This window comes from Passer montanus, unplaced genomic scaffold, assembly GCF_014805655.1.
Source record: "Passer montanus isolate IOZ18808 unplaced genomic scaffold, ASM1480565v1 scaffold133, whole genome shotgun sequence".
NCBI lineage: Eukaryota > Metazoa > Chordata > Aves > Passeriformes > Passeridae > Passer > Passer montanus.
In genome coordinates, this window is record NW_024360166.1 from 289,661 (window position 1) to 306,964 (window position 17,304).

Here is a 17,304-nt window from a genome sequence, read left to right on the forward strand (position 1 = left end):
GTCTGTCTGTTCATCTGTCTGTATGTCTGTCCATCCATCTGTCCACGCAGTGCTGCCGTTGGTTGGCAGGGGCTTCATCTCCACTCCAAAACAGAGTCAAACCACAGCAGAGCTGGGGCTGCATGATCTGGAAGTGTGAAACCCTTCCTATATATATTATATATATATATATGTAAATCCATTGAGTTAATAATTTAATTGTGCTCTGTAATCAGAAAATGTATGTGATTCTTTCTTTCTTTCTTTCTTTCTTTCTTTCTTTCTTTCTTTCTTTCTTTCTTTCTTTCTTTCTTTCTTTCTTTCTTTCTTTCTTTCCTTTTCTTTTAGAAGTGAATCCATTACTGTGTTCAGCTCTGATGAAGATCTGAATATTTTTCTGTTATTTTTTAGATCACAGCATTTAAGAGTTGATGGATCATCTCGAAACAGAATTCTTCTCTTCAGAGAAGCCAGTAAAGTGATCTGTCCGTTGGTAGGTATTCATTAATGGTTCCTCTGCAATGTACTCCTTTGTCTGGCTCGTGATGTAAGTCCTGTGAATTGTTATTGCTGAGCAGGGATGGATTCCCAGCAGGACTGTGAGGCACTGCAGCCAGAGCCACCTTGGCAGTGCAGGGCTCAGGCCTCGGGAGCTCTCGGTCCCTGGCTCAGGGTTTCCTGCTGCACCAGGGCTGCTCGTGTCACCTTTAACCCAAGGCTGCTCTGGCAGCTGCAGATGTGTTCCAGCAAAGACACACCCACAGAGATACACCCACTCGTGAGGTGTTTGATCCAGGCTGCTGATTGAGAGGTGTGGGATGATTTTATGGATTCAAATTATATTCCAGCACTTCTGAAACATAATAGGACCATAACAGCTCTACCCTAGAGCACTGTTAAAAGTGTTTATAATAAGTTGCTCCATTTTACTACTCCCACTCATGCCTGCAACTGCAACAGGTCTCTGACACTAGCAGTTGGTATTACACCCCAACTGACATTGCAGATGATTTTGCTTTCTCAATATTTAGAAAGGAATATTACCAAGTTTTTGTAGAGAAACCTCATTCGTAGTTTGTGTAAATGGGAAAAGCCATTAATGGTTTGTTTCATTTAAAGAAAGAAAATTGACCCATCGAAGTTGCTTTTACTGCATTCAGACTGAATTTTGGGTGTTGAAATTGTTTGTTACATGGCTGCCTTCATAAAAAACTTCAAATGTGACGTTGCATTTGATCTGTCGGACATGAACACAATATATGTGCAATACCTAAAGCATTTATTTGTAACAAAAAAAAAAATACACACAAGTAACTTTCAGTTTTTGCAAAATAATTTTTGTTTCTTTTGCAAATGTACTGTATTGTAAGTGACCAAAATTTTTCAGCTGTGTTCTTAAGTAAATTTGTTAAAATGATTAATCAAAATAAAAATAAGCTTTGAAAATGTGTGAAAAATAAAAGGCCAATCTTTAGCTGATCTAAAAAAATATAAACTGTAGTCATGATGATGATTCAGCCCTACTTGTCTTATGGTACCTGATCCAACTGCAATCATATTTTCCTTTTTAATTTTTTATTTTAATTTATTTCCATCATCTTTCACCGTCCTTTCTGCACTTAGGAAAAACATAACCATATTATTGGACATTCATTCAGCTCACTTGTTGGCATCAAGTTTCTAAACCTCGCTGAGTAAACCACACAAGTTGTTTTCAACCTGCTTCATTCCTAATTCATGCCTAAAAAAATCTCCAAAAACCTTTGTAAGGAAACCTTCTGCTTTCAACTGCAGCTTTTATGGTGTGTATGCAGTTGATAAAATTCCCAGCCCTAAGGTATTGGGAGCTTTTACTCATAAGGACCAGAAAACATTTTCTGACTCATGCTGGGATTTAATTGTGCAGTGTAAAAGGGAATCTGAGCCCACTGCAGATCTAGGAGTAAAAACTGAGCAGTAGAGCTGTGGGGCCTGTGTCCACAGTTTGATCACCCTCTTTGCTAAATTATGGGAGAGATTCTTAGGACTGTGTGGCATCTCCTCAGAGGTGTGTGCCACAGAAAAGGGGAGGTGAGCAGAGGATCACGGACTGGGCTGGGTTGGAGGGACCTGCTAATGGTCACTGAGTACATCCCCTGCAATGGGCAGGGGTATCTTCTATGCCCAAGAGCTTTCTCCTGTGTTCTCTTCCATGTATTTCATAACTGCTTTCCTAGGGAAGGATGGCATTTCACTCAGCACAGGTTTAAGAGGAGTACTGTACTTAATTTCCTCCAGAAGAAACATTTAAAATCACCTATCAGCTAAAAGCAAGAAAAAATGGAGATGTGGGAGAGAGCCTCCCCCAGTGTTTGTGGGGGTTTATTTTGCTTTAAAGCACATGCATGTGAACATCAGGGTCCCATCAGTGATCCCTGCAGTACTTAGGTGTGACTTAAGAGGAACTGTTCAGGTTTTCTGTTGGGTGAGTGACTGCCAGGATTCATTCTGGGCAGAGCCCACTCTTGAGCCCTGCCCATGTAGGAGCAGGGATTTCACAGGATGCAGCTGGCACAGCTGGACAGCACAGCGTGGCCATCACCCTGCTGGGCTCTGGGCACTGGAGTGAAGCCCCACTCAGCCCCATTTCACACTGCTCTGGGAAGGTTTCCCTGCCCACTGTAAATATTTCAAGTACTACAACTGATCAGCACTGAATAATGGCTGTAAGCATTTTTAGCTTTTGTCACCAAGTGGTAGTTTCTGACATTTCTGTTCCAGTGTACAGAAAGATGTAACAGCTGGAAATGTGCTTCATTAATGAAGTACAATCTTTTGAACTTACAAATTCCTTAAAAATATCGATATAAAGGAATTCTGCATTGTTTTCCAATGCCTTCCTGAAAATCTTAATAATTTTATTTTTAAGGAAAACTGTAATCCATAATATTCTATGATCTTTTAAAGTGCATTTGTCTTTTAGGCCTGTGTAATCTTGGCAGACATCTGGGGAAAAACAAACAAGTAAACCAAGTGATGATCATAAAATTCACTTTGGGTTCTTGAACAATGTTTCCAGACCCTGAATTTTCCAATTCTGAAAAATTGTGTGGTTCAGATAAAAGAATAAACACATACATGCCTTCCAATCCTGGGACTCAGTTTTCAAGTTTTCTTCCATACCATTCTTCCAAGTAACTTAAAATCACAAAAATAGTTGAGATTCTCTCACTCAGCATGATTTTATGACTGAGGTTAAAAAAAATAAAATAGAAGAAGCACAGCAAATGTCAGGAGTGACACCAGACAAAATATGCTCATTTATCTTACCAAGTCAGCCAGACGTCTTGTATGTGCCTGCAGCTTATGGTGAGCGCCTCAAAGCTGATCAGAGACACATTTTAACTCAAGATAGCTTTGACTGAAATTTATATGGTAATAATTTTCTTTTTAAACTGGGAGAAACACAAAGTCATGGCATGAAGCAGAGGGGGCAAACAGAAGCGAGCATCTCCTTCTTTCCTCACACTGTCCTTTGCGGGAAGGCACTTCCTTTTGGTCTCTGTCTCAATTAAGCCACTGACTGAGAGGATTGCCATAAACTTTGTCCAGGCTCCTCTTATCCCTAGGAAATTCTATTTTCCACCACCAGCCCTGGTAAACCCCTGTCTGAGCACCTGGCTTCCAGCTCTAGGGCCTCTCCCCTCTCCTCCCTGCCATGCCCTTGACACTGAGAGTTTCTGTCTCTGGCTCTGTAGAGAAAGACTTGATCCCTCTCTACAGACCATGCAGCTCAGCCTGGCTGCTCCTTTTTCTGAGAGGAACAGAACATAAAGCAATAAATGAAAATATGGCTTCATCGTATTGTGCTTCCATTGGTGACATTTAAATTTAAATTTTAGAACAGGATTTTTCCTCCTCTTTCATATGCAATTGTAGCAGGCCCAGGGCCTGAAATGGCCTCTTGGAGGTCAGAAGCCTGAGCTAGGAAATGCCAAGTCATGATGACTGGACTTAGCAGCCCCTCTCTTCCTCCTTCGGACCTTACTTATCTCTCTGAAAGCCTATAGGTCACTTTCCCCTGACCCTTGCTACTGGACAATTTCCAAAACCTCTGTAAGGGATATAAACCCCTAATTCTGCCCAGTTCACTAGAAAAGCTGGCACTGAGAACCTTCGTGGAAGACCCCAATAAAGAATTCTACAGAACCTTATACAGCTTTTCTCCTCTCTCTCCCTGTGTCTGCTGCTGCAGCACCAGCAAGCTAAAGGGCTGAAATCACACAGAGCTGTTAATCACTAAGAGCTGATATCACTTGAGCTTGCTTAGGTTGCCTGCAGCTGGGAGCTGCTTGGAAGCTTGGACATGCTGTGCTGAGCCCATTGAGCTATCCTGGCCAAGGCAGCCCACCGGGCATAGCCCGGATGGTAACTGCCCAGTAAATGCAATTATATACAGAAAATGCATGTAAATGTATTGTTTTCAGGAATTTTATTTGCATCAAATGCAACACAAACATTTCTGGTTAAGTCCTAAGTCAGCTGGGAGTTTTCTTGCTATGTAAACCTACAGGTACATAAAAATGGGATCTGAGATACACCTCTGTGCAGTCAACACTTTGACAAGGAATTAGTGACTGAAGTGAGGTGCATCAGGTGATTGTTGTCACCCACGGTGGTGATTGCTGACATCATGTGCATTCCTCCTGAGCCTGAACTACACCAATCAAGGCAGTTTTGGGTAACATAGAGATACTTCACACATATGGCCTTCTTCAGGTGATGCAAATCAGCTAAAATTTGTATGTGGCTTTGTTCTGTGTGGGGCCTTGTACTGTTGCGTGCAGGAAATAACTGTGGAAATGACTCTGAAACAAACATTGGTCATCCAGTGTGTTGCTTTCTTTCTATCTTCAGTTTAACCCAAGTTTGTGATGTCTGTTTGTGTCTGAATGATCCCTCCATTTCATTTCTCTAAGAGCTGTAAGGTCTGTGCTTGGGCTGAAGGGAGAAGGGGGAAAAAAGGGTAGAACTGTTTGGGGAAGGTGAACATACACAAAAGCTTGTGAGTCTGGATGCTGACATCTTTAATATTAGACTGGAATAGAGACTCTTTTTTCCCTAGATTGGCATATAGTGATTTCATATGTTTGAGTGCAAAGCAGAAAACACCCCCAAATGCCTGTTTTTAAGATATGCACGTATGTTCAGTTGTCAGGGAGTAAAATTCAAAAGATGAATTTTTCTGTAGTTTTGAAGAGGAGCACCCCGGTGAGTGCTGAGTTGTCTGCTTGGGGGAGGGCTGGAGTGTCCTCTCCTGCTGCTCATTTATCACTGATGCTGTGCTGCAGACAGTTCTGAGATGCCTTTGCTAATGTGATCTTCTCAGAAGATGGGAAGCCTGGCGTAGGATGCACTTAGTCAGGCAATTATCCTTGTTGGGGCTCCACAGCTTCTTGGCAAGGGCTGTTGTATCTTGTCCATTACGGCTGGAGCCGGTCTGAGGGAGCGATAGTGATTTAAAATAGACAGCAGAGAGAACTGTGAGGATTTGGAATAGTGTAGTTCACCATTCTTTATCCCCAGTATATTTCACTTTTAATTCTGTATGTACAGGTCTCCTTACCATGTGTTTTTGAACTCTCAGTGGTAGAGGAATGATGTTTCGATGCATCTTGGGACCATCCATTTTTTGTTTTGTGGTTTCTTTACATTTTAGTAAAGAAACCTTTCATTAGAAGAGGCTGACATAAAAATAATATTTTCAATATGCTGTTTTTATTTATCTACATTCTGTCATGATATACTTTGATGTAAGTTTTTAATTTTGCTTCAGCTTTCAGCTGCTGTAGCAGTTACTGCTAAGGGTCAGCAAAGAGGTTAGCCACAGTAGCACAAAACAATTTCCTGTGCTCACAGCTCAGGTAGCATTTGGATGTGGATTAAATTTTACCACATTTTCCAGTAGCCAGACACAATTATTTCTAATGAGCTTTAAATTGCTTCCAGAACATGTATTTCAAAACTTAGTGTGGTAATCCATTCAGTGTCAACTTCATAAGATAACGGGTCTTCTTCAAAATTTTGGTTAAACAGATTCTTGCAGTCTAACAGGTATTTCTCAGCAACAGCTGAGCTTGGCAGTGGTGTGCTCAGTGCTCTGAGCAGCACTGCTCTGGCCTCCTCATTCCTGGAGTGGTGGTTCCGCAATATATTGTGCTGCATTTCTAACTCGTGTTTCAGAATCACTTTCTTTCAGCAAATTTATCTTGGTTCTTGACACACTCATTGTGCTGATCTGAGAGCTTTTCTGCACATTTTGTTGTTGTGGAAGCTTAAAAAAAAAAAAAACACCACTTTTTGAAGCTCTGCCTCATCTTTATGATTTACATTTTCCTTTTTTGTCTGGGCACTTCTTTGCACTGCCCAGCATTCCGAATGCCTGGAAAGTGTAGCTCAAGCCATCTTTATGGACATAGGTGAATAATAAAATAGGAAACAGGAAAAGGCAAAAAACACTTTTTCTCTATAAATATGATATGTTCTCACAACCTTTGTTTAATCTCACCAAAGTCTTTTTATATCTTCATCTAATTCATACATGTTAAAATATTATTCAGGTGTGTTATAACCATTCAAAGCACTTATTGGTTTTAAATCTAGAACAAGCCCTGCTGCAATGAACTCAGCCATAAGGAAATCATTCTGTGTTACAGCTTCTCCTGTGTGAAAAACATGTTCACTCTCCTGTGAAAATTTAAAAGTTTAATAAAGGACAATAGGAGACAAGGACCATAGAGCAAAGGTTATTACAGCTGGGTGCTTGACACTCAGCCAAGACCACACTGTTCTCTTCAGGGATACCTCTTAAATGCCTTTTCCCTTACATCAACCTGTTGCATATTCATAGACCCATTATGCCTATTTGCATATTCCATTAACTATTTTACATGGCCCCTCCTTGGGTCTACCTTTTTAGAGCTTGCATGTTTCTTGGCTGTGGTTTTGGCTCCTTCTCTTTATCACTTCCACTTTGGGCTTGGGTCCACACTTTCTTCAGACAGTGAGTGCTGATAGTTGGCATATCTGTAGCAGGTGTCCTCATCCTGTGTTCATTGGGTGTTATCCCATCCAAGCAGGCATTTTAACAAAAGCATAGCTATTTCACTACTATGTCTAAGCTTAATTAAGAACAGAAATACAAACGATATCTTTATAACAAAGTTACTTTAACATCGCACATATAAAATCCATTTTAATATTTGCAAAAAGCCAATATTGTAACATGTATCTACAACATCCTGTAAAAGCAATGAAGAAGAGCTGAAGGGAAAGCTGTGTGTGCTGACATCTCCCATGTCCAGAGGAGGGAGGGAAGGGGTGGCCGTGAGGGCTGAGCCTGGGGATGTTCCCTGGAGCCCCAGCAGCCCAGACTGCTGTTGGCTGCCTTGGAACTTCCCTCTGCACAGACACCTTTTCCTTCCAGCACCTTTGGTTGTACTGAGGAGTCTTTCAGTAATTAGCTGATTAAATTGGCAGCTCATTAAATTGGCAGCCAAATTCAAACCTGTATTTCCTCTCCAGTAGTTTCACCAATATCTTTTACAACCCCTTTCTTATTCCTATCAGAATTTTGTATTACCCCTGAGTCTCAGAGAGTTCATAATTTGTGTGACATTGCTGTGAAGTGCAGGGCAAAACTTTGGGTTAAATGAAACTACTGAGAATTTTGAAAGCCAATGTATTTTAAGGTAGTGAGATGCAATTTCTCCCACAGCAAGAAGAAATTGGTGCAAGTTGGATTTTTTCATTTGATTTTTAACTCAGCAGTAGCACAGGGACTTCAGTGATTAGTCTCTACAGAGTTTTTGTTTTGACAGGAGCTATGAATTTCAAACACAATTTTTGAATTAAACATGTCAAAGGTCACTTTTATGTTGATTTAATTTCTTTAAATGGTTTCTTTTAACAATAGGAGTTTATAAAATTGTATTTTGGTCTTCCACTACAGGGATTATAAATGTAAGCATATCCTCAGTAGCTGAGGAGTTGTTCTTGACCTGATTCCAAGTACCTCTGTAAATTAGTTTATGTTTAGTAGTATCCATCGTGTATAAAAATATTCCCCTGAAGCTCCTGCTGAATGTTACAAGTAGATCATTCTCTTTTTTTACCTACTCAGGCCTGGCACTGTAGTTCATATTTTGTTCAATAAATGCTAAAACACTGCTCTGCACTGGTGTCCTGGTGGCGGCGGGCGCGGGGAGCACCGCCGGTCCCTCAGCACGGCTGCTCTCAGAATCGGCTGATCCCACCCCTGGGCCCTTTGGAAATGGATCCATGAGCACAGGACAGTTCTCCCTGGGCTCTGTCCACTTGCAAAAAGCAGCCGTATGAGAGTCTCATATTCTCACATGAGACCCAGGTTCCTCAGTGCCTCTGGGGAGGGACAGCCCCGCGTTCCCCTGCTCCCTTCCTGCACCCAACCCCTTCTGCTCGTCAAGGGGTTTTAATTACAGGGAGGGGTTCTTCTGAAGTATTGACAGTGATGGAACATCAGCAATTGAGGATACCTCCTGGAATTCATATTCCCAGTCTAAGGGATTCCTCAGGTTTTTCCAGCTTCTTTCCTCATAATCCATTTTTTACCTCAGCTTGCAGTTAATTTCCATATTAAGTACGTAATTGCCTTCTTGACAGCTCCTGAGCATTTTCATTGCTTTTTACACCAAGTAGTTGAAGGACCTGTGGCTGCAGGATGTAATGTTTTGACAGCTACAAACTCAAGGCTCTTCCTTTCCTGGATCCAGAACTTCGCTTATTTCTGAAGCCAGGTACATATTTGTGTTAGTGAAGTTGAGGTTTTCAACAGAGAATTTAATAATGGAGAAGAGCAGCTCAGATTAATTTACAGCATTTACCTTTCTGTCTTGTTTGTGCCCTGAGAATTTTACTCTTCAACAGTGGTTTCCAAAACTGGTGCCTGCTTTCCTACTTGATCTCACAGACAGAGTTTTGCATTTAGTTTTATTTTTTCCCCACAGTATTTGAAGTTCATTGATCTTCTCAATAACTACACCAGGACTTGTCAAAGACATTAATTCTAATTAAGACTGTCTGTCTGGGATGTATTAAATAGTTCACTGTAGAAGCTAAATGGAGTTTAATTTTTTGTAAGTGTAATTTCTTAGTTATGTAAAGTATTAAAATAAATTAATACCCAGGTACACTATAAGACTTTTTTCTTTTTCTGCTATGTTTTATTTTTCAAAGACCTTTTAAATTCTGCTCCTGTTTAGTGTAACACAGATTTAACACAATTTGCAGCTAGTTTCTATGCAGCAACAGTGTCTGGAATGGTATCTCTTCCCCAGTTACACTGTGTTCCTGACTGTAGCGTTTGGGATAAGAGAGGTGCTGCAGCACCATTTACAAATGTGAAAACCATTCTGGATTCTCATTCATAAATTAGTTTTGGTTAAATTAGAAAGGCTTGATTTTTATTTTGTGGTCATCTTTCCTAGCTAAATATTTGCTTTCCTCTTCCATTCTGTAATTCTAATTTACTATTCCAGCTTCTTACAGAGCCCAGTTACTTTTTTAAAGCATATTCCCTGACCATATTCCTGGTACTTTTCTTTTACATCTTAATGCATAAATTGCCTTGTACTTGTAGAAGTGAGAAGTGGTGACCAACACTGTTTTAAACAGTAGCTTATGCCTTTCTATCCCTACATCAGGTGACACCAAATGGGCAGTACTTTGGTGCACTAGATATTTGGAAACAATGTTTTCCCTTTCATTTTTTAAATTACATTATGTAGATTTGTCATTGCTGGTAACTGGTAGCATTAAGACAAAGAACTGAAATGAGGCAGGGAAATGATTTGCAGGTGGGAATTTGCTTGGGTGGGAAGAAGTGCAGAGACTGACCCACTTTAAGGTTAGGCCTCAATATGTGTTAAAAGATGCTCCATCTGTGCAATCTCAGGCAAGGTTTTAGGGCATTTTTTAATTGCCTACTATAAAATCACAGCTGCATTGTCATAACTCCCTCTCCCAGCAGGCAGTGTTTGGGTTGTGAACAGGTAATGCCCAGTTAGCTCAGTGCTCCTTGATCCAAGCTGTCATCACAGCCAGGACAGCATAGAAAGCAGAGCAGCCGAGAGTCTCATTGTGGGCTGTTGTGCTGTTCTTAATGGGAATCCTTTCAAAAACCTACAGCTTTGTGGTATTTTCCTCTGGTTAAAATTGCCAAGAATGATGAGTAGCAACAAGGCCAACTCTGGCACTTGGGCTCTGTGCAGGCCAGAAACAAGCTCTTGTTGGCTTGTCCAGGTCACATCAGAGGGCTCATTTGAGTCAGGCTGCTCTGTGGTGGGCAAGAGCTTTGGCTGTGCTGTGCTCTTGCACTGCTTTAGCTCACTTTCATTAATTGCCTCAGGTTTGAGAAAGACTGTCATGAAGACAAACTCCCTCTGGGGTGCTGTGAAGATGAGCATTAAATTGTTACAAGGTACTAAGAAAACTTGGTAATGAGACCTTGTGAGCACAGAAATCTGTACAGAGGATTGCACTGGGATCTGCTGCATGGTGGATCCAAAAGTCATTACTGTTTGTTAGTAGCAGCAAAAATATTTACCAGTTACTGTTATTTTTATATTATAAACATGGAGTTGAATTAAAAAGTCATTCCTATCTGTGACTGGTAAAACAGAGGCTTTTGAAAAGGACGTGTTTGCTTTATGAGGAATACATTTAGGGTGTGTATACATCAGCAAGGGGCCCGAGAGACCATTCTGGTAATGGATCAAAACCAGGTTTTGCTGAGGCATGAGAAACTATAAAACCATGTGTTGCAACTCTGTTCAGATTCAGGAATACATGCTGATAGACCCAGTCACGGTCTGGCTACACATCAGTAGCAAGGATTCAGAGCTTTTAATTTTAATTTTGCATACTAATTGCTTAGTGGCTTTTAAACTCTAGTCACGCTTACTTAACAGATCTTTTACATCTTTTATGTCTTTCTCCCAAATAGTAATGAAAATAGAGGCAAAAATAAGTTTAGATAGTGCCATCAAAATATTTTAGATTTGCAGCTGCTTAAATAAGTTGTCCCTTCCTTCCTTCCTTCCTTCCTTCCTTCCGTAAACCCCTGTCAATTGTTATCAGATATGTTATATGTTTGAGTGTAGTTTGTAAGCTGGAACAAATTGGTAGATAGAAGTCAGTCTGTAGAAGAGTGCATTCATCAAGAAATTGTCTTCTGTGTTTGGTTTGTTACGATCTATGAGTATAAATCCTGTAAGGTGTTTTCTCCCCTGGCTTCCCTTGCTTCAGCATTTTATCCAAAGAAAATAATATTTTCCATCAGAAACAAAAGGATAATAGTGTTTATTTGGTTGATTATTATCATAACAGTTGACACAGAAAGACCAAAAGACACATTTTGGGAAAAAACTTGAGCTGAATGTTTATGCATTATAACTGAGATCGGTAGATGACACATGTCCTTTGTAGTTTCTGTGGAGGTAAACAAATATAAGACATGTTCTCTACTGCTCATATGCAATTTTCCAGAATATTTTCTAAATTATTCAATGCAATTATCTTATTTCTAAACTAAGAATTGTCCTGCAGTAGTACGGAGGCCATCCTCCCAAAGATAAGAATTTTTACCTACTAATACCTGAAACTGTACTGACATATATCACCATATAGCCTTGCAGTAGTACATCCGTAAATAACTGTGAAAATTAGTCTAATGCACATTAAAATTGTGATTAGATGCTGACTTTTTAATACATTTTGACAGGTTTTTTCACAATTGGTTAAATTTCATCTTAGAACAGGGCAGTTTAATGAATTTGAATTCAATGAATTTAGCCTTAACTGTTTTGATCCAACTATTTTAACTCGTAGGCTGATTGTTGTATTACAACTGTTTAATACTTACTTGACTCCTCTAAAACATCAACTTTAGACTTGTTATTAGCTCCAGTAAGACAGAGGAATGTGAGACCTTATGTATCTGTTACTCCACTACATTTTATCTAAATTTTTCCTAAAAACACTTTCAAAAATTGAAATTAGTGGGAGTATTCCAAGTACCTCTATGGTAGCAGAGTAATATTTTTAGCATTAACTGCTTTGATCAGAATCTTTCTTTGTAGAGCTGTCCCACTTTTGTTTTCTGGACTGGAATAAAATATTTACCAACAAGGAAATGTTTTCCTTCCTGCCTTCCTTCCTGCCTTCCTTCCTTCCTGCCTTCCTGCCTTCCTTCCTTCCTTCCTTCCTGCCTCCCTCCCTCCCTCCCTCCCTCTCTCACTTTCTTCCCTTTTTTCTTAACATGTAATCAGTTCCTCTCTCATGGGACTTTGTCAAAGGATCAGGTTCATCTGCTGAAACTCAAGGGTATTTCCATCTGTTTCTCTCCACTCAAATCTGCCTTATGTGGAAATTATGTCAACTTTGGCATCTTCAGGTTGAACAGGGACGACCACTTTGACAATGTACTTCAGGCCTGCATCAAAATGCTGCTTTCAGTATCCCACAGTGACCTGCTAGTAAGCAATTACTCATCTTGGGAGTCGTTATGTGAAATACGAAATAACACCACCACAGGCTTTGTATTGGTATAATGAGAGGGATCTAGAACAGCTCAAATGCAGTTTTCAGCTCACTTACTTGAATTTATTTATATAGTGACATCTGAAATACAGGTATGACTGAAGTGCCATGTGAAACAGGAGCTTTTTGAGAACTCTCATGAGGCTAGTAAAAGAGAGAAATGCACTTTTTTTCCCTTTCTATACTTGCAAACCCATTTTGTTTCCTGCACCGTAAAGCATCCTCATAAATCCAGCTACTCTGCAATTAGTTTCAATCTGTAAATTGTCACTGCACTGTGTATTCCCCATAAACTGGAAAACTTTAAAATTAAAGTACACCATATTCCCACATCTCCACAGGAAAACAGCAGATCTTGCATAATATCAACCTGAATTCAAACTGTGACTTTTTCTTTGTGACACTTTCATTCAGAGTGTCCTTGTCTTGTAGGAGGGGACAAATCCGGGGGTAGTTAAAGATGGTAACACTAAGGTTTATTTTTGCTACATAAAAAGTCCATGGAAGTGGAAAGTTGCTCTCAGTTAAGTCAGTGTATCATCTGTATAGTCAAACATGCCTAATGGGCACATTCCCATATATCCAATGCTTAATTCCCTAAACACGAGCCCTTAAGAGGAAGATGAAGGTTGGATTGGGCTGGTGGGCTCAAGCAGGGACCTTTGCCAGCACACAGCCTGTTAAAGGAGCTCACTGAGGCACCAAAACAAGTCTCTCTCTGAGGTGGTTTGGGTTGTGATAAATCCTGGGGAGGTTTCCTGCAGAAGGCGAGATACACCTGGAGTCCTGGACAGAACTATCCCATTCTTCCTGGACTGGGAGCTGTGGCAGACAGCAAAGCACTCAAGTGGGTTTGGAATATCCTGAGTTTATTATTTTAAACTAATAGCAAGTTATATCCAATGGTAAATTTGAAAAGTTGAAATCTACTGAAGACAAGAAAATATTTTGTCTTTCAAAATATTCTGATTTATTGGCTAGTTTAGAATTTATCATGTCATCAAATCTGTAAGATTCTTCTGTCATCTGTTAATATTGTTAATATTAGTCAATGGTAGTATCAGTATTTTCTATTAATGTGTACTCCTTTTTTCAGTAATGTCCAAAACTAAGCCAGTCTTATAACTCATTTTTTGGAGTGTATACCCAGGATCATATGAGTTCCATTACCTGTTTAGAAGTCACATCTTAATCTGTATTCTGACCTCAATATTTGAAGGACTCACTGCAATAGGTAGGAATTGCTTTCACTTGGCTAAAGAAAGAATTTAAGTATTTAGATAGCTCAGGTTTTCAAGGAAGCACATTCACGTGTATCTTCAAAAAAAAATATAAGGGACAATGGAAGATGCTGAATTTTGATGTTTGGAATTTGGAAGACACTTGGATTTTGAATAGCCAAAGAATGTGATTCTTTTGGTTACTGGATAAATTATTTTAAACCTGTAGATTTTTACAGAGACTGTTTTTATACAAGCCTGAATTTTTAAACTTATTATAGTACTGAAAACTCATGCATTTGTTATACAGAAGAAAAATGTTAATGTGTGTACAGGTATCTGTGGGGTTTTGTTTTATTTGATCAGCATTGCTGTTGTGTAAATAATGCTTGTTCTGCACAGCTGTGAGGTGATTTGAGGAATGTGAAGGTATCTGCCCATGGAAAAAAGAAACCAGTTACTCAGTACTTCCTGAAACACTTCAGGGGAGAATCAGAGCCACAGAAGCATACCTGGAGTATGATAAAAGCACAGCATCCAATTGCAGTTCACTGAATTCACTTGCACTGTTTAATTAATGCTTTTGAACACATGACTGTCCAATATTTGGGGTTTGGGCTGGGGAGTGCTAGTCTAAAGTAATCTGGAATATGGAGAAGGAGATAGCATTTGGAGGAAGAAAAAATAAATCATGCAGTTACATTTTGGTCACCTTGGAATACCATGCAGCTTCTGACAGGGAAGCTGTTCAAAACCTTCAGTCAGATTTCTTGATTAGGGGAGTTCTTGGGGGAAGGACCAGGAGCCCACACCATGAGCATGTGGAGGTGTGGCTCTGTAGGAGCTGCTGCTGCTCCTGCCCAGGGCCCGCAGGAGCGCAGCGAGGAGCTCTGACTCTGCTAAACAAACCCAGCCGGCACTTCGGGAGGGGAGCCCTCGAGGAAGAGCGGGCAGGGAAGGGCTGAGCAGCAGCAGCAGAGGAGTGCTCAGGTCATTCTGCTGTATACAAAATCCATCTCTCCAATATCTCGAGTGCTTTGTCACAGTGATGGTGGCACGGTGGCTCCTGCCCATGGCTGGCCCTGCCTGTCGCTGCAGGTGGGTATTCTGCCTGAACCTGACCTTGGCCAGTTCAGCAAGCCCTGACCTGGACTCTGCTATCTCCACACCTCTTCCATGGGAGACACTGATTATGCTTATTTCTATAATTCGCTAGCATACCATGTTTACTTTTAACATCTCTTTGAACAGCAAATGGAACTAACATAAAAGAGGGAGAAGAAAATGTAAACGCTAAATAAGCTTCAGCTTTGAAGTGTTCTGTTTATTTTTCCCTCTCAAAAATTGTTTATCTCTCACTCAAGGCAGGTAGGAGGAGTAAGGAAATTATGTCCTTCCAGTTTTAGGTTCAAACTTTTGTGGCTTAGGCATGTAGGAGTTTAATTATGAAAAATCATTGATTTTTTTTTTTTTAGGAACACCTTAGTAAACTTATATTCTGTATAATGCCTAATATTCTGCTGAGAAAAGTAAAAACAAAAATGTTAACAGCTCACTTTTTTTACATAAGCCCTAGATTTGCTTATCCAATCCTCTCCTTCAGTTCCTCTCAATGTCCTTACAGCACCAAAAATAAGTACAAACATACAAGGCCAAAACAGTGTGGAGTCTCCATCCTTGGAGATATTCCCAGATACTGGAGAAAGTCCCAAGGAACCTGTATGGTGCTGAGCCTGGTTTTAACAGGACGTTGGATGGATGATTGTAGCAGGCCCAGGGCCTGCGAGGCCTCCTTGGCAGTCAGAGGCCTGAGCTGGGAAATGCTGAGTCAGCATGGCTGGACCCCACAGCCCCTCTCTTCCCTTCCGCCTTTCGGACCCTGCTTATCTCTGTAAGCCCATAGGTCACTTTCCCCTGACCCTTACTATTGGACAGTTTTCAAAACCCCTGTAGGGTATAAAAACCCCTCATTCTGCCCGGTTCAGCAGAAGAGCTGTCACTGGGAACCTTTGCGGAACACCCGAAGAATAAAGAATTCCGCAGAACCCCACACGGCCTTCTCCTCTCTCTCCCTGCGTCTGCTGCTGCGGCACCAGCAAGCTAAAGAGCTGAAATCACTGAGCTGATAACCACTAAGAGCTGCAAATCACTGTAGCTTGCTTAGGTGGCCTGAGCTCCCGCTGAGTTATCCTGGCTCCAGCACCACACTAGGCATCAGCCCGGTGGGAAACTGCCGTGAAAGACGATGGTCTTATTTGGTTTCTGCCACCATCTTTAGGATCCTGCTGGCCTTTTTCACTTGTTTTCATGTTAGCTCCCCAAGACACATTTTGGTTGTGTCCACTCCCCTGTGCTTACTTCCCATAATTAGTCACCTGAAAAATATTTCATTTTTTTTAATTTCCATTTTGCAGTGACAAACTGATTATTTTTCCTTAATATTATGTATCAATAATTAATATTCAAGTTAGTCATTAAATTATTCATTTGTGTTAAAGAAATGTTATTTTCCATACTGCTGTAATGACATGTCCAGAAGAACTACTGGAGAGTTTATAGCTCTTAATGTTGATTTGATTTTAATCATCTCAATAGCCTCACCTGTCACTGTGTTCTCCTAATTTCCTAAATGTTTTATCCCTTTTAAAATGTTGGTATTTGGGATATCATTAATTATCAGTCAGTGAAATATAAATTTACTTCCTCTGTGTTATTCAGCCACATACAACCTTTTGTGTAGATCCAAGCACTGCCTTTTTCCCTGAATTGTATCAGTGCCACAGGAACATCTCGGAATAGTAGGGCTCAAAGCGATAAACCATGTGAGGAGGAATTGTGTTTTAAACTGATTAGAACATACAAGTCATTTTCAGAAATGTTTATAAAAATTAAATAGCTGTCTTTTTTAAAAAAAATTATATACAAGGAGATCACGACTCTTTCACAGAAAAAAAAAGTATGTAACATTTTTCTCCATTCTCTTTATGTATGTGAAACCTTTGAGACTATCATTGCTGTCAGCTGTAGAACAAACATTCCCCAAATTCTTTTTCCTGAGAAGTGTTCATTGTGGTGCTGAGTAAATACCTTTCTTGATTCCCCACTTTATAAGGAATATGTATCCTTTCTGAGGCATCTCACTGCAAATCAGCTGTAATGGAAGCCCTCATCCAAGCTTTTATTGTGAGGATAAACACTGCAGCAGTTCCCTTCCAAAGTGTTTACCTGGCTTTTTCACAGCTGACTCAGTGGATCAGAGCCTTTTAAGGCAGTCTGCCTGGCATTTTGTCACTAATCTCTGAAAAGCTTTTCTAATTCTCATATGATTAATAGTATAGGATACTATTCATTGAGGAAAAAGTAAAACATTTTTTTTCTGTCTTGCTGCCTAATTTAGATGTTAAATTGCTAAACCCATTTACTTTCCAGGTTTAGTCTCAAAGGCAAATAATGCCAGTATTGAACTACAAGCAGTTGATGGACAAAGAAA

The 17,304-nt window shown here is 40.2% G+C and overlaps 1 protein-coding gene across 3 annotated transcripts in view; it reads left to right on the top strand.

The window, feature by feature from the left end:
- The window catches only part of LOC120497685 (kazal-type serine protease inhibitor domain-containing protein 1-like), a 119,279-nt gene that overhangs the window by 86,157 nt on the left and 15,818 nt on the right, over positions 1–17,304 (top strand). For all 3 annotated transcript variants that reach the window (XM_039699463.1, XM_039699462.1, XM_039699464.1), the window contains one exon: positions 391–472. The gene's annotated coding sequence lies outside the window, so the exon portion shown is untranslated. The remainder of the gene's footprint in view (positions 1–390; positions 473–17,304) is intronic.